Source organism: Oryza sativa, chromosome 8, assembly GCF_034140825.1.
Source record: "Oryza sativa Japonica Group chromosome 8, ASM3414082v1".
In the NCBI taxonomy this organism is placed as follows: domain Eukaryota; kingdom Viridiplantae; phylum Streptophyta; class Magnoliopsida; order Poales; family Poaceae; genus Oryza; species Oryza sativa.
Window position 1 is genome coordinate 22076932 of NC_089042.1, and position 24513 is coordinate 22101444.

General features: G+C 43.6%; 2 long non-coding RNA genes across 2 annotated transcripts; both read right to left on the minus strand.

The window, feature by feature from the left end:
* Positions 1-5366: 5366 nt before the first annotated feature.
* Positions 5367-8389, minus strand: LOC112939849 (uncharacterized). Its single transcript, XR_003243702.2, has 4 exons — positions 7981-8389; positions 6095-6159; positions 5943-5997; positions 5367-5657 (listed from the first exon to the last, which is right to left on the minus strand). It is a non-coding gene; the product is annotated as an uncharacterized lncRNA (long non-coding RNA).
* Positions 8390-13351: 4962 nt separating this feature from the next.
* Positions 13352-17194, minus strand: LOC4345721 (uncharacterized). The gene is made up of 6 exons (XR_001548358.2): positions 16779-17194; positions 16456-16673; positions 16138-16269; positions 15874-16046; positions 14436-14496; positions 13352-13567 (listed from the first exon to the last, which is right to left on the minus strand). It is a non-coding gene; the product is annotated as an uncharacterized lncRNA (long non-coding RNA).
* Positions 17195-24513: the final 7319 nt, after the last annotated feature.

A 24513-nucleotide genomic window follows, 5' to 3' on the forward strand; every position in this document is an offset into this window, starting at 1 on the left:
GGAAACGGATTTGATTCAGAAATCCGAGTTGGTTTCGTCCGTTTGCTGATCAGAAGCGTGTGCTGGCCGGAGGCTTTGATCGGGCGCTGGGACTGGGTGGGACGGCGGCTGACGTCCACGTCGCCGCCTCAGATCGCAAAGGCCTCTCCCGCGTCGCTGCCGCCGGATTACTGCCTCTGCCGCGAGCCTTGAGCTGTCTCGTTTGGGAGTCCGAATTGAAGTAGAATTGTACCCTCTCTTTTTTTTTTTGTCTATAGATCGACTGAATCGGAGTCCAATCAGGATTTGTACACAAAATTTGACTGCTTAAATTTGAGTATGGTAATTCCCCCTCCTATCTAATTGTCCGATCAGAATTGTACCTCTTTTGCCTAGCAAACTTTATTACTGCATCTGAATCCAATCAGTATTTGTGCACAAGATTTGGCTAGGCTTATTTTTCTACAAAGTAGTGCTGCTCTAAGTTTTGCTCGCGGCTGGGCGCCGACGTCGCGATCGGAAGAGCTAGCGCGGTCGTGCACTGTGTCCTTCGTATGTTTGCCTCTCAGGTGTATTCTACTTTGGACTCCTGTTCGGTTCGATAATAAGCTATAAGCAGAAGAAATCCTTAAGAAAAAAGGATAAAACAAACAGAAGATATTAGGAGAATACACGGTTGATCCCTCGGATATAGGAGTATTTGCCTTCGACGTTCATTGGCAAGCTCGAGATTGGGAGTCTATCGTGTGCTAAAAGTCCTATGGAGTGCAACAACGGAGGAAAATATTGCTATGCGGTGGAAACCACGTATATGTAGTGAAAACTTAGAAACTACCGTTGGATCGAAAAATGGACGGCCGAGATTCATCCACGTTATTTTACCTGTGATGACGTGGACAAATCTCGTACGTCTATTTTTCAATCCAACAGTACTTTCCAAATTTCCACCACATATTTCCCTGAACAACGGTGTTGCAGGTGAAGAGTCCTCGTTGTCACGTGGCTAATTCGGCACGAGGAATTTGGCCCAGGAAAGGTTTTTCCTTCTTTTCTAAAACGTTATTCTTTTTTTTCCTACTATACAGTTCAAGAAATGCACAGAATAAACCAATTTTTTTGAAAATTTATATACAAATAGGTTATATAGATATCATACTATTTATATTATTTTATTTGATTTTTCCTTTTTTATAAATTCTAATTTGAATTTGGATGAAACCTATCGAAATTCCAAACGGCTTCTCTTTTGAGCCACGTCGAAACCTCGGTTTTCCGTGGAATTCAACCAGTTTTTGTCGGAATTGTGAACCCTACTCTGAACTCCCGAAGCCTGCTGCTGGACTCCCGAGTCCCAATGCCCACTACCCCTCCTTGCACGCCCGACATCTGGTTTCACCCTTCACGATGCCGATCAACGTTCGACGCCCCTCCGCCGCTGCGATGACTACTCAACTAAGGTTGTGTTCTTCCCCCAGTTTTCCCGACTCATCTCTCGTTTTCTGCACGCACGATTTTCAAACTGCTAAACGGTGTGTTTTTTGCAAAATAAATTTCTATACGAAGTTGTTTTAGAAAAATCATATTAATCCATTTTAGTACTTAATTAATCATGTAATAATAAGTGTTTTGTTTTCCGTGCCGGGGTCCTGCTGAACATAGCCTAAGGGCACCCACAATGGTTATCTATAGGCTCTCTACAAGAGATCCATGTCAGCATATTTTCCTACTTGGAAGGTATTAAATGAAGAGAGAGAGCAAAGCTATCTACTAACTTAGAGATAGTCTATAGAGAAAAACGAGGCAATGCATGAGAGAGCTATAGATACCAATGTAGACATACTATTAAGGTGGTTTACTATTAATCAAGTCTATTGCTGAGATGTACATGTTTTATAGATAGCACCTTACTTTACCATTGCGGGTGCTCTAAGAGCAAGTATAATAGTGAGCTATAAGCCTACTATAAGTTTAGGTGGAGGAGAGAGATAGTGAAAAATCAAAGGTGTTGACTCTCATGCAAGAGCTAGATTATCACAAACTTCAAGACAAATACATTAAATGTATAAGTGAAAAATAAAAAGAAGAGAAGAAAATTATAGCCAACCTTATAGCTAATCTATTATATATTATATATGTTGACTTTTAAGATAAGCTAATAATAGGAAAGTGAGCTAAGCAATCATCTATCTTGTGGGCTGTGTCCATATAACAAGCCGCTGTTGTCGCGCCTAATAATCAGCAGCTCGCCATGCATCTCTCCCTTCTCCCTATTGGCTCTCGCAGTCACATCTTAGAGCAGGTACAATAGCAGGCTATTAGCCAGCTATAAATATATTTTAATGAGATAAACGATGAGAGAGAAGAGCAGCGGGCTACAGATTTGTAGCCAGCTGCAGCACGGGCTTCAAGACGCAATATGTATATGACAGGTGGGACCATATATTAAAGTATAGTAAGCAACTATTGTATGAATTGGCTATTAGATTGACTATAGATGAATTGGAGCTAGTAGTGGGCTATACTATTGAACTTGCTCTTATAGCTCGGCACCTTGCAGTCCGAAATGACTATTTAGCGACTATATATATAGGACGTCCGAATGGGACTCCATGGAGTATGGGCTCCAAAGTTGAGATCCGTTGGATGTAGCTGGTCAGTTTGATCATTTGAGTGTATGAGCTTAATGGGTATAGACCTGTTTAGAGTGCGGGATTTAATAGTGAATGGATTCCATATATTTGAATAGATTAAAAAAATGAATTAATACATTTATATGCATGCATGCAGTGCGGATGAGAGAATTTCCATAATTGTGTGTGCATTTCAAAAATAGAAACATTAAATGCTCATGAAATTGGAAATAATATCTTGTATGGAAACTTACGTGATTGCACGGTGAGGTTTGAATAAATGGTAATATAATGGTGAAAAATGGAAACTAAGTATATGGAGAAATGGACTTTTTTTAAAAAAAAAACTAGGTATGTAATACTAAATACTGATCATTCGTATTTGGAAACATGGAAACTAATTATTTGGAAATATATTTGGAAACATGGATACTATATATTGCAGCGCATTTATATGGTAATGTAACTGTACCTAATCATTACATTCATGACACCATTAATTTAGCTATTTGAGTCACAAAATATTTAAGTTTAGGGTTTAGAGTTTAGGGTTTAAGGTTTCCGGTTGCCTAAATCCGAATCCAAATAAAACAGCGGTTTGATTCATCCCTACAACTTATAATTCAAATCAAACAAGAAAATCCAAATAGATTTTTTGGCAACCACTTTCTGCATTGATGCAATCCATCAGATCACACACATTCATAGTTCATACTGCATTTATAGTTCACACACATTCATCCATCATATCATACTGCATCACACACACATTTTTTTGCTGTTCTTAAGTAAAAACCAATGGTTGATCATTTGCAAAATCAGAACAAGGTGAAAAGGCAGAAAGGGGATGGATGGATTGCAATCACGTACTCCCTCCGTCCCAAAAAAAAGACAAACCCTAGTTTCCGTGTCCAATGTTTGACCGTCTGTCTTATTTGAAAAAATAATGAAAAAAATTAAAAAGAGAAGTCACGTACAAAGTATTAATCATGTTTTATCATCTAACAACAATAAAAATACGAATTATAAAAAAAATTCATATAAGACGGACAGTCAAAGTTGGACACGTAAACTCAGGGTTTGCCTTTTTTTGGGACGGAGGGAGTACGTAGTTAACGCACACGTCTCCTCCACTGCCGCCATAGTCCCTTGGCCACCCGGCTCTATCGCCGTCCCCTCCCTTGGCCACCGCCGCCAACCCACCCCGACCAGATCTACACGGCACCGGTGGGAGCCTGATGGAGAGGGAGAGGAAGAGGTCGCCCGTGGGTAGATTGCCCACCGCCTCCCTTGGCCACCGTTGCCACCGCCAACCCAACTACCCCCTCCCCAGATTTGGCTGCCCCCAGTGAGACCAACGGAGAGGGAGAGGAAGAGGGGGTCGGATCTGCGCCTCCCCGTCACCCGTGGGGAGGTCACCGGTCGCATGCGTCACTGCTCGCCGAAGGGAAATGGCCGCCTGGCTAGGAGAGGGGTGGAGGGGGAGGGAAGTGCCAGCCGGCCGGCTAGGAGAGGGGGGGCGGAGGGGGAGGGAAGTAGCCGGCCGGCTGGCTGGGAGAGGGGTCGAAGAGGGAGGGAAGTGGGGAGAGGGGGCGGAGGGCTGGGGGAGGGAAGCGGCGGCTGAGAGAGGGGCAGGGGGCGGCGACTGGAGAGGGAGGGAGAGAGGGAGGTGGTGGCTGGATGGATCGAGATCGATCCTTATCTCCTCACATGGGCCCCGCTAGCTTGATCCGATTGGCTCGTTTTGTTGCCGGCTCGGCTCGACTATTAGGCGTCGGTTTTTTAAGAAAACCGGTACCTGTAATATATTATTGGTGTCGGTTATTCTTTTTAAAACATGTACCAATAGTATTGGTGTCGGTTTTTTCTTAAAACCGACACCTATAGTTGTTTAAAGGTGTTGGTTCTTTATTTTTTAAACCGTGGGAGGTGGGAAAAGGTTAATAGGTGTCGGTTTTAAATAAACCGGTCCTATGAGGGTTTTTGTAGTAGTGTTTCATCCAAGTTACCTCTTTTTTACATAGGTATAATAAAGTCTTCACATACTTTCTTGGACTGCCACAAATGTTGGATGCTCGCCGGAGACACCTAGTTGGCTAGGAGGATGACCTCCAAGATTATCAGCTCAATGACGAAGATTGGATGTTGATCCCCAAATGCTCAAGATCAAACCCTAGATCTCATAAGCACAAATCCCCAAACTTCATTCAAATTTCACAAGTGTAGCACTAGATCCTATGTGGGTTGAGTGAAACAACCCTAGAAATGAATAATATTTGAAATTAAACTGTTGAAGTTTTTTTTTCTCAGGATTTAAAAAATAAACCGTCACCGCAGTTCGACAGTGCGAAATCACGACGAAATAGCAAGACTAACGCGCGATACTGACGAAAGCGTGATGAAACTAGCAAGGCGAAAATGTGAGACGACCGGCCTCGGTGTCGCTATTTGGCTGAGCGAGAGGACTATTGAGCCTCAGGTCTCGCTTGTGGCCCAGCGAGATGGCCACACTGGCTGCTAATAACGCAATTAATCGTACTAAATAGTGAGATTAACTAATTACTAATGATATTAATTAAAGAAAATTAATTAATGAAAGTAATTGGTGACTCCGCTAATCTCATGCATGAAGCCTGTCGGCGCGAACTCACCGAATTTTTTTTGGGACTGTCTATGTAACAAGCAGCTGAAAATTTTGGGTTTGTCAGCCGTTTTTTTGGCTGACCGTGCGATCCGCGCATAGATGAGCGATGCACGTGAAAAAAAAAGTAGCGTGACTCGTGACTCTGTTTCTGTTTTTTTTGTTGGGCCATAGCCCACCTCTTTTTGTGAAGAAACAAAAGGCCCATCACAATTTGTACACAAAAATACAACAAAAAGCCCACTAAGTTCACATAGCCCATAGCCCGCAACACACCACATGAGAAAAGGAAGTCCACTGGTTCGCGTGACCAGAGCCCAGAGCCCACATCCCATCACGGGAAAAAAAAGCCCAAATACAAAGAAATCATGTACAGCACGCAATGTCACCTCACCAATCCTGCGTGCCTGCCAAAAATAGAAAAAATCGATCAACAACATCAGCACAAAGAATTGGTAGTGTGTAAAAAAAGATTAAAATATAACAGTGAACTAAAATGGAGAAGGTAACATTGAACCAGTGTGTGGCATACATGTTCAATCCTATGTAACAAGAGCTTGCCAAGTCAATGAGCTTAGCTGAACTTGACAAAAAATTTCTAACAAAAGAAACACAAAACATGTACTACTAGTTGGAATTTGGAATTGTCGTTTCTCAAAGTATTTTAAAGCTGAATACACAGTTACACTTGCCTTTTGGTTGCATTGTCGGCCATGGCCCCTATGCTCCTCTTTCTCTGAACTCCTACTGAGAAAAACAAATCAGAAACTTGAGCAAGAAAGCGGCACAAATTGGGGAATGGTTCCGAGAAAGGAGATACAGCAGCAGGAAGTTTGAGGCGTACCTGGCCGAGGTGGTGGAGGAGGCCCTTGAGGAGGATGGAGGCGACTACAATGAGGACACAGACGGCTGCCATGACAGGGATAAAAAACTGTAGATCTTTAGATTAAAATTTGAGGAAAATTTGATTTTATAGTTGCTATCATTTAGATAGCACACCAGCTTGATTAATATGTAGGAAAATTTTAAAATCTGACAAAGACAAAGACAAAGACAAAATACAAACACAAATATGACAAAATTTTAAAATTGTGAGATGCTGACAAAATATATATAAAAAAATGACAAAATGCTTAAAAATCCGTTCGCCGCCATCGATAGCATCATGGCCACGTCGACGCTAGTTACTATTATGAAGATAGAGCATTAATTTGATTAATATGTAGGAAAATTATAAAAGTTGACAAAGACAAATATGATAGACAAAAACAAAATAACAAAGGAAAAACCTACAAAATTGACAAAACTACATCTACATATATATGAATGTGGGTAATGATAGAAAGTCTTATAATATGTAACGGATGAAGTAGCTAACAAAATTGACAGAATTAGGTACTGTTAGTAGCATAATTAGTTTTATTGCTGGTAAAACTAAATAATGTAAGTATATGACAAAAAAAAACTTAGAAAATTTACTACTGATAGAAATTTTAATTCAAAACTATTTTAGTAGAAATTGTACTTAATTGAACCAGAGTAAATAATCTTTCGTAAAATGTCAATTAATTGCAAATCTAAGACTTAATTGAACTACTCATCACAAAAACTAAATGATTGAAATTTACTTTAAAAAACTACTCATTTATAGTGAGAACAAAACAATTTCTCTAATAGTTTCCCCCACATCTGGCAAAGAGTAATTACTAGAAGAAGGAGGCCAAAAATACACACACTAGTATACAAACTCGCACGCTCAATAGTTGAGAGTCAGAATTTCTCCAAGGATAATGAAAAAAGAAGACAATTTTCCTCATGTCAATAAGGAGAAGCTGGAGCACATGATTGTACCAGCTAAACACTACACTGCTCAGTGAGCCATCTCCTCCCTGGCATATGGTGGGCACCCCCTAACACTACTTTTGCGTGAAGAAAAGCAAAGCTTTGCAAATCAAAGAGTACTTCCTAGCTAGAGAGTCTCCTCTCCTCTCCTCCTCGACCATAAAAAAGTAGGTACTCAGGATCACATATCTATGTAATAACAAAACAAAATGCGGTTAAATAGTAGTATCAGACTAGTTGCTCTTACAGTAGCATGCTAAGAAAACTTGCTACTCAGATATGGAGTCACTAAGCTCTCCTTGTGAAAAAACATAATGTATTACAAAACTTCAAAAGTTCTGAAGATTTATGTAGGTTTGCGAAGTTCTCTTAACAGAAAGCATATATAGATCAATACGTGTCTATCAAAATTTATAAGAAAAATCCACAATTATTCCTTAAATCTAATCCAAAATAAAACAAACAAGCCACCATCAATTCCAGCTGCATAATCATGCACTGCCTCCACCACCAATTCCCGACTCCAACTTCTTGCTTTTCATCTACAACTACTGCTATTCACTGAAAACATAATTCTACCCCCCTATACATAAGACCTTTTAGCTTTGGATAACTAAATTGATAACAATGCAAGAAATATGGATCTACATGGCCACAAAATTTTTAGAAATGCAAAATATTATTCACATATTGAACCAGATCAGGGCACCAAAAAACCAGCTATCTGAAAAGGCACACATATCATAAAAACTTTCTACTCCTCCATGGCTCCATCCGTTCATCTACTACCAAAATTACAATAAATTGTTTCTAGACAAAATATGCAACATATTCAAAATAGGGAACAAATACAAAAATCATATAGCATCGTGCTAAAGGTAAGCTCACCGTGTGGAGCTGTGTGGCCTTCGAGTTGCTCGCTGGGTGAGCCATTGCAGGATTCCATGCCGAGATCCAACAGATTGGTCCTATTCGGCTCTCCTAGTGACACAGGAAGCGTTGAGGCTCCATCGCCATTCCCGACAAAAAGCTTTGTAGAAACACGCTGACGACCATCGGAGCTGTCGAGATTGCCTCCCCTACCGCCATCCCTGCCTCGCAGATAAGCGCAACCGCAGGCGGCGCGCGCGTCCGTTGGAGCCGACACCAAGCTCTAGAGCTCCACCCGCCGGAGGAGACGACGATAGCATCACACCCACGATGCGGCATCGCCGCCGGTGAGTACCCCCGCGTTATCCAATCCCCACTCTCTCTCTGCTCTTCTTGCGTGAGTGAATGAGGAAAAAAAATCGAGTCTGAGTTTCGCATGGGGTCCACGGTGAAGACATGCAACGAGCCAGTGAGAGCGACGGGTCCAGCGCCCGGATGAATGTGTGGGCCTAAAACTCCTAGCACGAATCTTGGAAACAAATCCAACGCCCTCAAATTCAGCTGATAGAACAAAAATTCTCAGCAGGCAGTTGTCTAGCAATTCCCATTTTTTATTTATAATAATAATTAATAATATTTAAATTAAATAACTAGTACTCCATCCATACTCATAAAGGAAGTCATTTAGGACAAAGTTTAAGTCAAACCTTGGGAATATAAATCATGAATCTCAAATTGTTGAGTTTGAAAATGTAAAAATTATATGAATAGATTTGTCTTGAAAAATACTTTCATAAAAGTATGCATATATCATTTTACAATAAATATTTTTATAGAAACAAGAAGTCAAAATTGCGTTTTGGATACCGTGTCGCTATCCAAAACGACTTCCTTTACGAGTACGGAGAGAGTAATTCTGTGGGAGAATTAACCAAAATAGAATGGACGTTGTTTCTAACAGCGTCCAGAGATGGACACTCTTTCAAACAGTGTCCAGATCTGGATACTAGTAGAAACAGCGTCCACCTTCCAGGTGCAGCCAGACCATCAATACGCCACCAATAAGTTAAGAGAAGTATTGAAACAAGAGTTGTTCGACCTAACTAGGGTTAGGGATCACCGCCGTCGTCGCATGCGCCTGTTCGCCTTCGATCGGGGGCTGTAATCCGTACGCTTCACCCTGCAAACCACATCGTCGCTGTCAACGCCGGCGCCTTGGATTTGTCCGTTACTCAGCGCCATCAATCCAGCCACGGCGTCTTCAGCGCGGCAAGTTCGTTTTGGCTGCTCGCTGGCAACAGGTGAACTGCAAGAGACATGTATGTCTTTCACATTGATCTGCATATGTCTTTCGGTGGGAGGCAACAGGTGCCCATGCATACGTTTAACTAATAATTAGCATTGATCAGCTGCTGTATACATTGTGTTCATACGTACTTTATATATCGTCAGGCTCAGGTGCACCCTGACCGTAGCCTGAGGCCGTCAGCGTGCTGCGGTTCGTGGCGCCGCTGCCGAGCCTCCCGGCAAAGATGTTAGTTTACACCCAAATTTAGCATCTATGAACGAAATAGGGGAAAATTGCCAAAGTTTGAAAAGTATCTGGTTTTCTTCACAGGACCGGTCAGACCGCAGGTATGTGGGCGGTCAGACCGGCTAGTAGGGCCGGTCAGACCGCAGGTATGTGGACGGTCAGACTGTTAGGGCCTGAGTTCAAGTTTGTTTTCGTCGGGTCTCGGGTTTCCTTGCTCAGGAAGGCATGTTTTGTGTTTCCTTTAGTTTCTATCTCGAGTTGGACGTGGAGAAGGACCTGTAGAGGGCAAGACCAACCCCTATTTAAAGGACAAGACCGGTTCATTGTAATACCCCGAATACAATATACTTGAATCGTTCTTTTACCATGTTTTCTACTTTACCCTAGTTTTAGTCCATCTTTGTCGATTTGCGCTGTAAATCGTCCGCTGCAGCTACGAGAGTGCGACACCTCTTTGTAGGTTTGTCCTGAAAACCTTCCGTTTTGCCTATGAGACTGGTAGTTATCCTCATATCGATCTAAATCGGCCTAGAGGCTGATTTTGATCTCTAAATCGGCTCCGCTAGCCGGTTTAGCTATTTTTTCTACAAAACCCATCTTGATTTGGCTGTTTGGCTAGATCGAGGTGGTTGGCGACTCCATATCACCGCAAGACGTTTAGGTGTTGTGATCGTACTTGTCAACTTGTCAAAAAAATTGCCAACAGATGCCGGTGGCGAGTTCAGGCTGCCGGTGTCCACAGCGCCGGCGGCCAGCAGCATTGATACCTCCACAGGCGCTACGATTTCCATGGCCGCTGCAGGCCGGCTCACCGCATCAGCTACTGTCCAGGTAGCTCGTTCATATTGATGAAATGGCAAACCATGGATGCAAATCTCAATCGAATTCACTGGTGGATAAACCATCTTTGGTCGGTCCGGCAAAATCCACAATAGTCCCGAATCCAAATAGAACCGGGAGTAAAGATTATTTTTAGTCCTGGTTATAAAAATTTTGATCTTTAGTCCCGGTTGGTAACATGGTTCATCCCCTGTCAGATGTATGTCAGGGGGCCGAGGATCTTTAGTCCCGGTTGGTGTAAATAATCGGGACTAAAGATCACCACTTTAGTCACGGTTGGTACTACCAACCGGGACTAAAGATCAAGATGTACCAACCGGGACTAAAATTAAACACATAGTATATAATCCATATCCCTTATCCTCTCCTCCACAGTTACAACTTAACAGATCGAATCTCACCCCCTCTCCTCATATCTATCCTCTAACTCTCCAACTCCTCCCCTTCCTCCTCTCCTCCCCCTTCTCTCCCCTTCCTCCTCCCCTTCCCGGCCGGCCGCCCCTTCCCATCCGGCAGGCCGGCCGACGGCGGGGCCGCGCACTACGGCGGCGGGCGGCGGGGCCGCGCGGCGGCGGTGGGCGTGGCGGCCGCAGCGGCGGCGGGCGGTGGGCGGCGGGGCTACGCCCGGCGACCGGCAGCCGGCGGCCAGTGGGGCCGCGCCCGTAGTTCGTGGCGACCGGCGGGCGGCAGCGGCATTCTTTTTTTTTTTAATTTGTGATGATTCACTGAGATGTATTTGACTGAGAAGTTACAAATTTGTGATTCATTGTTTGGATCTGTGATGTATTTGAGTAATTTCTTAGGATATTGTGATGTATTTGATTTGTGATGTATTTATTTGTGTGTATAAGTAACTTTGATTTGTGATATAGATTTGAGATGTTACTTCGATTTGTGGATTGGGGGTTTGATTTGGGATATGTATCCCACTTGATTTGGGAGAAAATAAAAAAGAAAAAAAAAGAAAAAAGGGATCCTCTCACTGCCGCAACCCTCTCTTTAGTCCCGGTTGGTACTCTCTTTAAACACCAACCGGGACTAAAGATTGATTTTTAGTCCCGGTTATTTGAACCGGGACTAAAGATAACGATCTTTAGTCCCAGATTCGTAGTCCCGGTTGGAAAACCGGGACTAAGGGGGGTTACGAACCGGGACTAAAAAGCATTTCTCCACCAGTGATTAGCTTATTATTCAGTTGTCTCGAATCTCGATGAATGCGTTTGAGTATTAGAGATCCAGAGTTGTCTTGGGCTCTTGGCCGATGCGAAATTTGAACTCGAAGGAATAGTTGGATAAAAACGTCTGAATAGAACGTACTGAAAAATGAGTTTATTCCAGGTGATTAATACCATATCATGAGTTGGCAATGCTGAAAATCTTGTCATGTTCTTCGGATATTCTGAATTCAGCATCCGTTCACCTAGTTCGTGTTACAAAGCTGCAACCATCGTGTAATCAACATGTTTTGTGTCTGAATTTCTGTCATCAAGTTTCGATCGAGATGGAACACGAGCTGCTAGTGTCGTCGTTGCCGCCGGTAGAATGAATTAGCCGCCAGCGCCGTACGTGGGCGCGCTCGGATGACATTCGCACGGATCGGACGCACGGCGGCCTCCAGCCGTCCAGCGCCGGCAGTGCCAGCTGGATATCCTCCATCCGCCGCCCCACGTCCCCGCTCCCTGCCGCCCGTCGGTCGTTGCGCCTGGAGAGAGAGAGAGAGGAGGGGAAAGAGATAAAAAGAGGGGAGATGAGAGAGAGAGAGGAGGAAGAGAAGAGTGAGAATGACATGTGAGGCACACATGGGCCCCCACCATTTTTAAATTATTCATTTTAAGTATAATTGGCATGTGGGCCTACGATTTCTATTATTTCCAAATCAAATTGCCCCACTATTTTTAAATTATTCTTTTTAGTATAATTGACATGTGGGCCCACGATTTCTATTATTTCCAAATCAAATTGTCACATAAGCGTCATGTCAATGCCACGTCAGATGATGACCGAGTCAAATTAGCCACGTAGACGCCACATCAGCTGAAACCGACGTCCAAACTGTATACTTTGTTTTAAACTGATTTTTATAGTTGATGGACCCATTGTATTTGGTTTTTCAGTTAAAGAACGAAAATCAAATCGGATTTGTTGAGAAGTTAAAAAGGACCTGAGATGAACTTAACTCTTTGAAATACGTTGAATGAGCTAGCCTGGCCTGGCAGGCTCTAACTGCGCGAATTCCCTCCTCTGATGGGCCACATGGCGAGTCAGGTCCCATCCAAGTCAGTCCGGACCGGGTACACGCAGCCCAGCCCGTATGGCCCGACGAGAGCTCGCAGTTCAGGACGTCATCGGCGAGAAACCCTTTCCCCCACACACACACAAGCCACCCAGAGAAGCAGAGCTCGACGACGCCGCCGCCGCCGCCACCGCCCTCCTCCAGACTCCAGTCCTCCCCCCGTCCTCCATCCTCGTCCGTCTGAGGTCAGATCTGATCTCCAGCGATCAGGGCGTTTCCATAGCACCTTATATCTGATTGAATCGGAAGCGTAGGACTGAAACCCTGAACACTATGCTTTTGTTTTGCAGCGGAGCAATGGCGGGAGGCGACGCGCCGCAGCATAAGCCAATCGAGTGCCCGAAATGCCACGGGGTGTTCAACACCCGGCGCGAGTTCGTGAATCATAAGTGCTCCAACACTCGTCTATTCATGCTCGCCCAGGCCAAGAAGGCCGCTAAGAAAGCAGTCCTGAAGCAGGTAAACCATCCCCCACCCTAAATCCCCTCTCCTATCCAAACGGTCTTTACTGCCCCTCCAAATCGTCTGACGATTAAGATGTCCAATCGATCGATGAAACAATTTGCGATCTAACGTTGTGAACTATGGATGCTGGCATCCACCTGCATTTACAACCCCCTTTCATGCATTTTATTAACTTGCTGTAAGCATCATGGAGGCTATTACTGTAACATAGATCGGCCGTCGATTGGATTCTTTATATATTCGCTTGAATGCAGCAATAATAAGTAAATAGTTATAACATTGAAGATTTGAAGCTGTCACATAAACATTATACTACCCGTGATGTCAAATAAACATTATAATACCCGTGATGTCAAAAATCAAAAAGCATTACTTTTTCAAGCAATTAGGATCCTGAATTTATTGTGTACACCGAGTTTGGATTGGGATCGAATGGAACTGGAAGGATTCATCTGCATTTCAAATCAACCTGCCTGCATGTTTGTACTTTGCACTTTAGATATATGTGTTGGAAGAAATGTTTCGGAAATGTGTATAGAATATACAATGAAAATGTATGGTAGTGATATACTGGTTACACGACAGGGATTTGATGATACTTGTGAGATAGTGATATACCGATTACACTAAAGGGATTTTCGGTTCATAAAATCCCTTGTGCTTTTGCACTTTACTTGAATTTGATTTGCGTAAGGATATGTTTACATGGAATGTGTAATTGAGGTTTAGTCAATGAAGTTTACAGATCTTGTTCTGGTTGGGTAGAGAAAAGGCAACACTGGAATATTTATTACAACTAAAATTGTAAGGGGCGCTTTCTTTCATGGTAGTTCATTGTGGTAATTTGCAAGGATACTCATTGTACACTAAATTACTAAATAATACATAAACTGCAACATGTTTCAATAGATAAAATGTACTCCCTCCGGTTTCATTGTAATTGACGTTTTGGACAATGACACGGTCTACAAGATATATCTTTGACCTTATTCTTCTATTATAATACATATAATAAATAAATGCATGTTTACTTTTATTATAGTACTTTAAAAGACAAATCTATATGTTGTTCTAGTTCCTTTAAACTAAATATTTTTAAAGTTATTGATGGTCAAAGTTATAAAAGTTTGACCTCAACCTTGTCCAAAACATCAATTAATATGGAACCGGCGGGAGTAGTGGTACAGCAAAAAGACTTCCAACAATATATCTGAGTGGGTGATTTGCGCATGAAATGGTTAAGTCTCTACTACTCAAGTATAAAACAGTTAGGTTAGGGAAAAGTGTTATACATATTTTATGTTCCTTCTTTTACACACGAATTAAGGCTTCAATATATACCTGTTGTTATGCAGCCTTCACAGCTTGTTTTTCTTCTCCCTCTTCATCTGTATTGTTATTCCTGAAGCAGAAATAGACATGTATTTATTCAATTAGTTGAATTCGTGCAAAGCATCAACATACCTACCAGAAGAATGTTGCATTAGCTACAAAGTCATTCTCATATTGAGCAATTTCAAAAAAGGAGAATTTAAAACACACACATAATGGTTTCCTTACTAAAAGGAATGCTTGTATCCCTAGGTGTGGTTTTACACCATGCAGCAATGAGAACGATGCATTCATGTGGATTAAATATAATTTGCAAAGAAGAAACAGAGAATAGCAATAAACTATCTGCAATGACACCATAGGTCAAAATATCCATTGATGTGGGCAATAAACTTTAGTATCTGTGCATCTTAAGGTTCCGTTGTGATTTTGAGACAACATACTTGCTTAATATTATTCTGATTTTTTTTGTTTGAACAGATCCGCAACAAGGGCAACAAGTTTAACTAAGGTGGTCTACGTAAAGAGAAGTTCTGATGATAAGGTATTGTTCTTTTCTGATTCTGTGTTTTGGATTTTTGTTTGCACACTACCCAAGCTCCTAAACAGTGTGTTTCGTGCAAAAAGAATATATGTGTGATCTAAAATTTTGTTATATAATTTAATAAAGTAACTTTTGAACTTTATAGTAGTTAATCCATTCATTTATATCTTCAAAAGGCTATCACATAAATGACAAGTTCTTTAAATAATTGTCTAGTACTTACTGATGGTATTAGTGTTTACTGATATATATTTTTATGACAGATGGAAAAATGCAAGGGTATCTGAAAGATAACTGGACCTGAAACGTTACCTTGTTTGAGAGTATATGTGAACTTCTATTATATATGTACCTCTTACTTCTATTATATAACCTCCTATGATTTTGGGGATTTAGATGGGAATCATGACAGTCTGTTTTGTTTGGTTCCCTTGCCCACCATTATAGCATTGCTATCCTTTTCTACGATTAGTAATGGTCTGTTTTCTTTGCATGATTCGATTTTTATCAAAGACTGAGATCACTTAGTCTATCCAGCAAGTTTAAAAGGCTGGCACTGCTAGCATAAGAAAACAATTTGCATGCTTTTGACAGGGTCCCAAAGTAGACCTCCTATCCTAGTAGAGGTTTTCGTTGCCCAAACCGGTACAATGCCTAATCTTTGAGCTTACAAAATCAGAAAAACCCAAATTATCTAACAAAAACCAGAAACTGACCAGATGTTGTATCACCTGGATTTTTTTTTAATATAAATGGCGCCTATTGCGGTGGTGAGTACACTAAGGATATTGATGGGCTACAACTTTCGAAGTTTTCATGGCATAGCGTGTCCAAGTCCAACCATTAACGCAATACAGATAGTCGAGGCAAACGATACAGAGATGATGAGCTGCAAATACGTACCTGTGATTGGAAATGGGTACTTGAAATGGCAACAGGAAAGATTGGGTTAAGAACATGTATTGAATGAATAACTTTGTCCAAGGCTTGCAGAGGCGATATGTCTCTCCACTCCAGTGGGTAACTGGGTATAGCACTCATCTCGTTTACTTCACACTCCCCTATAGACTATTCACCTTCAAGCGATATATCATAATTGATTTATTAAACCAAGTAGAAGAAGCAAGACCACAACAGGCAAATAACCAGTAGCAAAATCATTTTCACCATGTGCTCGGAACGCTGTAGTGATTCTAATCGTTCTAGTAGAAGAAGATCCGAGTAGAAGAGGCAATAGGAGAAAAACCAGTAGCATAATCATATATATTTCCCCATGTGCTCCGAATGCTTGTGGACGATCTGGGCAACACAAAGAAAATACAAAGTGGGCAAATCAATGGCAACACAAAGAAAATACAGACTGGACAAATCGAAGCCTACAAACGAATTCATTCTTTCCGTATAAACTCGTACACTGCTACCAGATCAGGTAGCACCTGACAAAAATTTCATAGATAATTGTATCACCAGCGTCTGAATCCTCACCATGCAAATTCAAGTGACGGATCAACCACCAAATAATCAGGTCGGTGGCATCTCGCATCTCTCGGTCATCCAGAGATCAAAAGAAGGACCTAGCTCAAGCTCGTGCTCCTCGTCCTGTCTCAGAGAAACCCAAACACCGCCACGACGCCGCGGTCCTCAAGCTCGTGCTCCCCGTCATGTCTCAGAGAAACCCAAACTCCGCCACGATGCGATGACAGCTTACGTGAAAGAGCGATATGACGAAATAGAAACAGCGGTATGTCAGATCCTGTCAGATCTGAAAAGCTACCGGTAGAAACAAGTATATTGGCTAAGTGGCTAACCTCGTTCTGATGAGAAAACCCGCAAAGACCTCATCGCCGGAGGATAACCTCGCCGGCATCGGAGCTATTTGCCCCCTATATAGCGACGCTCGCGATGTGCCGGACCCCTTCCGGCTGAACACAGGTGGCATCAGCCACGGCGGCGCCATGATTTCAGCCGACGAAGTTCGGCGGCGAACCATAACCTTCGCCTTTCCTGACAGAAAAGGGACGACGCTAGACTAAAGCCTCGGCTTCCTTCGTCCGTGCGCCGACAAAGGAGGCGACGGAGCCCGGCCCCAGGCAGCTCAAGCCTCGCCGGATAGTGCCAGATCTGTGCGGCGGCGCCGTCGTTGAGAACGGGAGGTTAGGGTTGGGGAATCGATTTTGGAGATAAGAGATAAGGATGGGTGCCAACTATAGAAGTAACTAATTACAGGGAGAGGGGTAGACGAGGCTTTCTCACGTATAGAGAGAGAAACCGCATGCGAGGCGTTGGAATAGGAATAGGAACCGCCGGTCCGGTGCGTCACGCGTTTTTTTTTTCGTTTTCTTTTCCTTTCAATTTATTTATTTATTATTATATTACTTGCAACACCGGGTGCGTGTCCAGATCTAGCATTGGAAAAAAGAAAGGGAATATTAAAAGTTGTACCGTGCGAATATTAAAAGTCCCATCTCATCAGTATAAAGGGGAAATACACATACTGTACTACCGAAAAGGCCCCAGCTCACACATGGAATAAAACAGGTTGACCTAGGGGTAAGCTAGTAAATTTAAGTGAAGTAAGCTTGCTTGCTACAGAGCGGCCGCATGGCTGTCGGTGGCTCACTGGCTCGGTGGCCGCAGGACCACTCGCTCAACACTCATCTTTTTTAAGCTGTGAGTGACATCACGTCTAGTAGAGGGAGTTTGGATCCATCGCTGGTCCTCGACATATCAGATATTTGATATAAAGTATTAAACATCGACTACTTATATAAAAACTAATTATATAAAAGAGAGCTAATTCATGAGATAATTTTTTAAGCCTAATTAATCCATAATTAGTACATATTTACTGTAGCATCACATAAACCAATCATGGATTAATTAGGCTCAATAGATTCGTCTCGCGAATTAGACCAGGGTATGGAATAGGTTTTGTTATTAATCTATGTTTAATACATTTAATTAATGTCCAAACATCCGATGTGATAGGGATTAAAAAATTTTAGCCCCATCTAAACAGCCCCTAAGAGCAAGTTTAATAATATAGTCCACTATACTAGCTCTAAAATTTAAAACATCATATATATAATCAATCTAATAGCTCGCTTATATAATAGTTAGCTGTAGAAATATTGGGAGTACGTCATTAATGCATAAGGGCATCCACAATGTACTTTAAAACCAGTCCATAGTCAATAAAATAATACATTCAGCTACCTAACCACATTGAGGAAGTAGTCCATAGGAGAGAAATAGCAAAAGTCATCCATAAGCATATGGGCTGCCCATATAGAATAAAATATGTCATTTGTCTCTATTTCCTCTCTCCTCCTCCTACTACTTACTAACTATATACATTGTGAATGTTGCAATAGTTAAAGTCCACAAATATAGGTCCCATCTATATGGACTACTTTAGCTATATACATTGGTGTTGCCCTAACCTACCCATCTCTCTCACATAGGAGTAGTTTATTGGAACTCGTGCTGCAGCTGGCTACGAATCTATACTAGCCCGCTTTTGTTATCTCTCCTCCACACAAGCACAAATCTGATGTGTCAACTTCTATAGCATGCTTATGTTACCTTATTGTACTCGCTCTATATTTTAAAATGTACGACACCATTGACTTTTTGACCCGCGTTTAATCATTCGTCTTATTCAAAAATTTTGTACAAATATAAAAATATTTATGTCATGCTTAAAGAAAATTTAAGGATAAATCAGGTCACAATAAAATAAATGATAATTACATAAATTTTCTTGAATAAGACGAATAGTCAAACGTTCATCAAAAAGTCAATGGCGTCATATATTAAAATACGGGGGGATTAGTAACTTTTAATATATTTTTAATACTCAAGCTAAGAGTAAAAATTATAATAGTTATTAACAACAAATAAAATTGATTTTTCAAACTATGTTTGGAGATAAATAAATTTAGTAGACGTTATACGAGATTGTAGATGAAATATGATATCCCGCACTTTGATTATATATATGAATATATGTTACTCCCTGTCACACCCTGAAGTTCTCCCCCCAAGCCTAAATTGAATTTATAAATGGTCCCAAGAAAATATCGGTGTAAAAGCGAGAGTAAACCCTAATAGATCAATGCAAATAATAATCGGAATTGGCATGTGGAATTTTTCTTGAGTTCTACATGTCGAAATTTGCTAACAAGATTTTTAGTGAAATTTTCAGAGCCCTAGAAATAATTTTAACCAATTAAAATCGAGCACATGCAATTTTAAATCCCAGGAAAAATCCTTTCTTCCTTTTCTTTTTCTTTTCCCTCCTTTTTCCTCTTCTTGGGCCGTCGGCCCAGTCCGCCCGCCGCCGCGCGCGCCCTTTTCCTCCTTGTGGGTCGGCCCAAGCCGCCCCTCCCTCTCTCTCCGGGACGCCGACAGGTGGGCCCCACCTGTCAGGGTCGTCCCCTTCCTCCGGCCGCCCGCCCCACGTCGGCAACCGCCGCCGAAACCGCCGCGCCCACCTCCTCCGCTTCTCCCGCGCCCACGCCGCGCCGCCCCGCGTCCTCCCCACGTCGCCGCCCTCTTCCCCCCCCCCCCCGAGTCTCCCGGGCCGCGCGCGCGCTCGCAAGGGGCGGGATTCGCATTTTGAATTCCCCCCATTCTCTCTCTCTCTCCTCCCCACGTCACTGGCGGAATCGGAGGCCTTCCCGGCCACGTTCTCCTCTCTCGAGCCTATAAAATCGCTTCCCCGAGCCTCCTCTTCCCCTTTCCGCTCTCGCCGCTCCCTCCCGTGCTTCCTACCGAGCTCGCGCCGCTCGCCGCCCGCGCCGCCGCTTGCCACCGCACTCCGGCCGCGTGCCGCCGCCGCGCTAAGCCGCCGCCACCACTAGCTTCGCCGCCGCAAGATCTTTCTCGGCCGCCACCTTGCGTCGCCGGAATCCCACCGAGACCCCATTTCCCTTGCGTCGCCGGTGAGTTCCCTCTCCCCTCCGACTCCGGCCGGCATGGATGGCCGCCGTGGGGTTTTTCCTCCGCCCTAATTCCTCTCCTCTCCTCCCCTAGGTGTCGCCGTCGCTCGTCCGCACCTCGGCATCGCCGGTCTTCGCCGCCTCCCTCGTTTTCCGCCGCCGGTCGTCGCCGCCCCCTCCGGTGAGGACTCCCTCACCCTTCCTTTCCTTCCCCTTCCCGCACGCGCCGTCGCTTTAGGCCGCGCCGCTGCTTCGGCTGTGCGCCGCCGCCGGTCGCCGCCGGTGGTCGTGCGCGCCGCCGCCTCTAGCCATGGCCGGCCGGCCGGCTTTGAAGCCGAGCCGAGCCCGGCGGTTGCTCCCTGCACCGTCCGATCGGCCCGAGGCCAATCCGGACCGTCGGTCCCGTGGACCGGCGGTGGACCACCCGCGTCGTCCCGGTCCACGGTGGACCGGCCGCTTTGTGCCGCTGATCCATGGGGCCCACGTGCCAGCGCCCCCTCCCTCTCCCCTTGCGCCGCTGACATGCGGGCCCCGCATGTCGGCGCTGCCCGCTCCCTTTGATGACGTCAGCCCTGGGCATTTATTGCGCAATAATTCAATTAAGGATTTTTCTGTTTATAGTAAAAACACAGTGAATCTTCTAAAATTCATAACTAATTCATCCGAGCTCCGTTTAAGCCCATTCAAGTCTCAGTAAATCAAGAAAAATGTGTAGAATCCATTAAAAATGGTTTTGTTCTCTGTTTCAGTAGTCTTATAGCCTGTTTGTATTGTTTGCTTTGTATGTCGCTTAGATTCCGGCTCTTCCGACGCTCCGGTGTACTTCGAGATAGTCGCCGAGGTTCCTCCAGCAGTAGAGCAAGGCAAGTCATGGCTGTTACTTGAACATGTTGATCCTATATTGCAAATGTTCTAATGTTTTTCTTCAAATACTGCATTGTTTTACAATAATACTATGGGATGTTTACCTACTGTTACAGCCATGCTATTTTGGTACCATGCTCCTTTGTTAGCTTGGGTTATAACATGACTAGACATTGGACTAGGGATTGCTTAGCCATGCTTAGTTCAACTAGCACACAATGGGGAAAATCCTATTAATGTATGGACTGTAGGTTCTAATGGTAATGTTGGATTGGTGCCACCGCTTCGGTGTTGGTTAATTAAAATAAATCACATGGTGGGCTGTGGGTGCATGGTTTTGTTGGTCGCGCCCATGGCAGTTAAGGACCGGTTCGCGGGATGCCCTGGAAGAACTTATCGTACTTACCACAAGCCAGCGTGGGCAACGGCTGGGCTTGTAGTGTAGCTTTCCTCTAGCTGACGCATCCAGGCAAGGGTGGGCGTGATGGAGTTTGGATGGGCCCTGCGACGGCCTATGCGGCTTCCGGATTCACCTAGGTACGAGAGAGGACTGTCCGCTGCCTTGCGAGGAGTGGGGGGTGAAACCTTAGGTGTGGTGTGCTTGGTTAGAGGGGGTTATGCGACGGGTCCTGTCACGGCCTCTTTCCGGTATGTCGTGGTGGCATGCCGGCGCACGGAAACGTGTCGTGGGGCTGTGTCTTGTGGGTACAGTTGTACACCTCTGATCAGAGTAAAACTATTCGAATAGCCGTGCCCGCGGTTATGGGCGGTCAACCAGATTCACCGTGATTAGTCTCACCCTAGTTTAGTCTAATGAAATTGGATAGTATAGGTGGATGGTTGGGCCTGTTGCAACGTGGTATAGCGTTGGACAGTGGATGATTAATATTGATTAATTGTTACAACTGTTTTACTTCTCTGAATTTCTGTTTATAAATGCCCGTTTTATGCAAATGAACCGTTATAGCTATCCCTTGATAATTCCCTGCATCATACCCCTTTTCCGGTATGACTTGCTGAGTATAGTGGTTAGTACTCAGTCTTGCTCTATTTTCCCCAAACCCCAGAATTTGAGTATGCGTCATATGGTGATTTCTCCGAGGAGTAGGCTTCGTCCGTGCCGTCGAGGATGCCTGTGGAGTGGTGTTCCCGCTGCAGATCAAGTCAAGGCTTAGCTCCAGTTATCTTTTGTTTTTCCGCTGCATTTATGTAAGACTTTTATAATGTTTGTAAGACGTGGATCTGTATATCAACTTTGTCGTTTGTGTACCCCGGCCTGTCCTGGATGGGGATTTTAATGCACATTCTGCTTGGAATTCTATTCGGGAATTTCTGAGCGTGACACTCCCTCTGTCCCAAAATATAACAACTCTTAGCCCTTCGGATTTGTCCCAAAATATAACAACTTCTCCACCAACATTCTCTTCCCAACCAATCACAACCCTCCACCATTCACTTTTCTCACCTACCTCCGCTACTTATCCAATCTCAACCCTCCACCATTTACTTCTACCTACTTTCTTAATAACCGTGTCCAACAATAAAACTTCTTATATTCTGGGATTGAGGGAGTAAGTATCATAAAAATGAAGGTAGATGATTATATATTGATTTGTATAATTCAATGAATTGTAAATGGTGTTGTATGCTTGGATGAGTTTTGTATGTAACTATTGCTAGTAGATGAGATGATATGTTTGCACGTTAAGCTTTAGAATTAGTGGGTTGTAACTTTATAAATAGTATAGATTGTGGAGGCAAGTAGAGTAGTAGAAGAAGAGGAAAGGGGCATATTAGTCCTAAAAATCTTCAGCCTTGTTAGGTTGAGATGATTTTTGTAAGAAAAAAATGTTTCATTAGTTCATTTGAATGTGTTGTAGGCTAAGGGAGTGTTTGGATCCAGGACTAAACTTTAGTCCCTGTCACATCGGATGTTTGGACATAAATGAGAGCTAATTCATGTGACAATTTTTTTAAGCCTAATTAATCCATAATTAGCACATATTTATTGTAGCATCACATAGGCTAATCATGGATAAATGATGCTCAATAGATTCGTCTCGCGAATTCGTTCAAGGTTATGGAATGGGTTTTATCAATAGTCTAAGCTTAATACTTCTAATTAGTGTCCAAACATTCGATGTGACAGGGACTAACAATTTTTAGTCCCATCCAAATAGCTCCTAAAGATTATCACCGATGTATAAAACGAGACAAGTTGTTGGCATATGATTAATTGAGTATTAACTATAATAAACTTAAAGAATGTATTTATTTGATTTTTTAAGCCTAATTAATCTATAATTAACACATATTTATTGTAGCATCACATAGGCTAATCATGGATTAATTATGCTCAATAGATTCGTCTCGCGAATTAGTTCAAGGTTATGGAATGGGTTTTATCAGTAATCTACGTTTAATACTTCTAATTAGTGTCCAAACATTCGATGTGACAGGGACTAACAATTTTTAGTCCCATCCAAATAACCCCTAAAGATTATCACCGATGTATAAAACGAGACAAGTTGTTGGCGTATGATTAATTGAGTATTAACTATAATAAACTTAAAGAATGTATTTATTTGATTTTTTAAGTAACTTTTATACAAAAACTTTTTGCACGGAACATATCGTTTGACAGTTTAGAAACGTGATAAAAGAAAAACGATGAAGATGCCAGAAAACAAACAGCACATTCAAACTACCCAAAGTATAGAATAAGTAATAAGAGGTACAAAGTCTAAATTGTTCTCTATATAGTGGTGGTTCGGTTTACACCTAAAGTATAAATCCAGGCATCATACCCCTTTAAATTCTAAAATTATTTTCCAAAATATAATGCAAGCCGACCGCCGCTGCCCTCCTCCCTCATCTACGCTAACAAAGACGGCGGCAGGGGGCTCCTTCTCCCCCTATGATGCAGCTATGGTTGGGCACCAAGGCAACCTGGATGGTGGTGGTCGCGCTGCTCAGATCCTAACCTCCACGATCAGATTCGGTGAGGCCAGCGAGCGGCGCGCCAACGATGTAGGCGACAGCCGGCTGCAGGCAGCTGTGGGCGACGGCCAACTACAGGTGTGGTGATGGAGGCGGCAGCTGGGTGACCTCCTGTGGGGGTGATGGAGATGGTCATGAGGCAGGGAAGCGACAACGGTGTGGATCAGGCGTCATGTGGCCAAATTCAGCGAAGGGAGAACTAGTGGCGTCCCAGACGGTAGTAGATGGAGGTGGGGAGGTGGCGGCAAGGTGGATCTAGCGTCCCATGGCCAAATCCGTTGGATCTGGTGAGCGCGGGCCAGCTGGCGTCCCGTACGCGAACGTTGGCGCGAGCTGTCCACATGTGGTGGCGATGACGCGAGCAGCGAGGCTTTGGCGCGAGCTCCACGCAACCAGAGGTGTCGTGGTGACAAGGAGCTGACGGTGGGGTTTAGGCGTAGGCAAAGCTGCGGTAGTTGAGTGCGTGAGCTTGCTACCTTTGGCGGTGTGCGGGGAGATGGTGACGACGATGTATGGTCGGCTCGCCGGAGGTCATTGGGCTGCCAAACTTCGACACAACCGAGAGCCGAGGTGACGGCTCTCGTGCTGGTCGGTTGGCGGTGGGGCGTCGGTACGATGGACACATGACGAAGGTGTTCAAAGGATGGCGGCTGACGGAGACAATGGGGATGCGACGCGTTGTGAGGGTAGGATGTGCTTTCGGACGAAAACTCGGCCTGGTTTCCATGTCGACAAC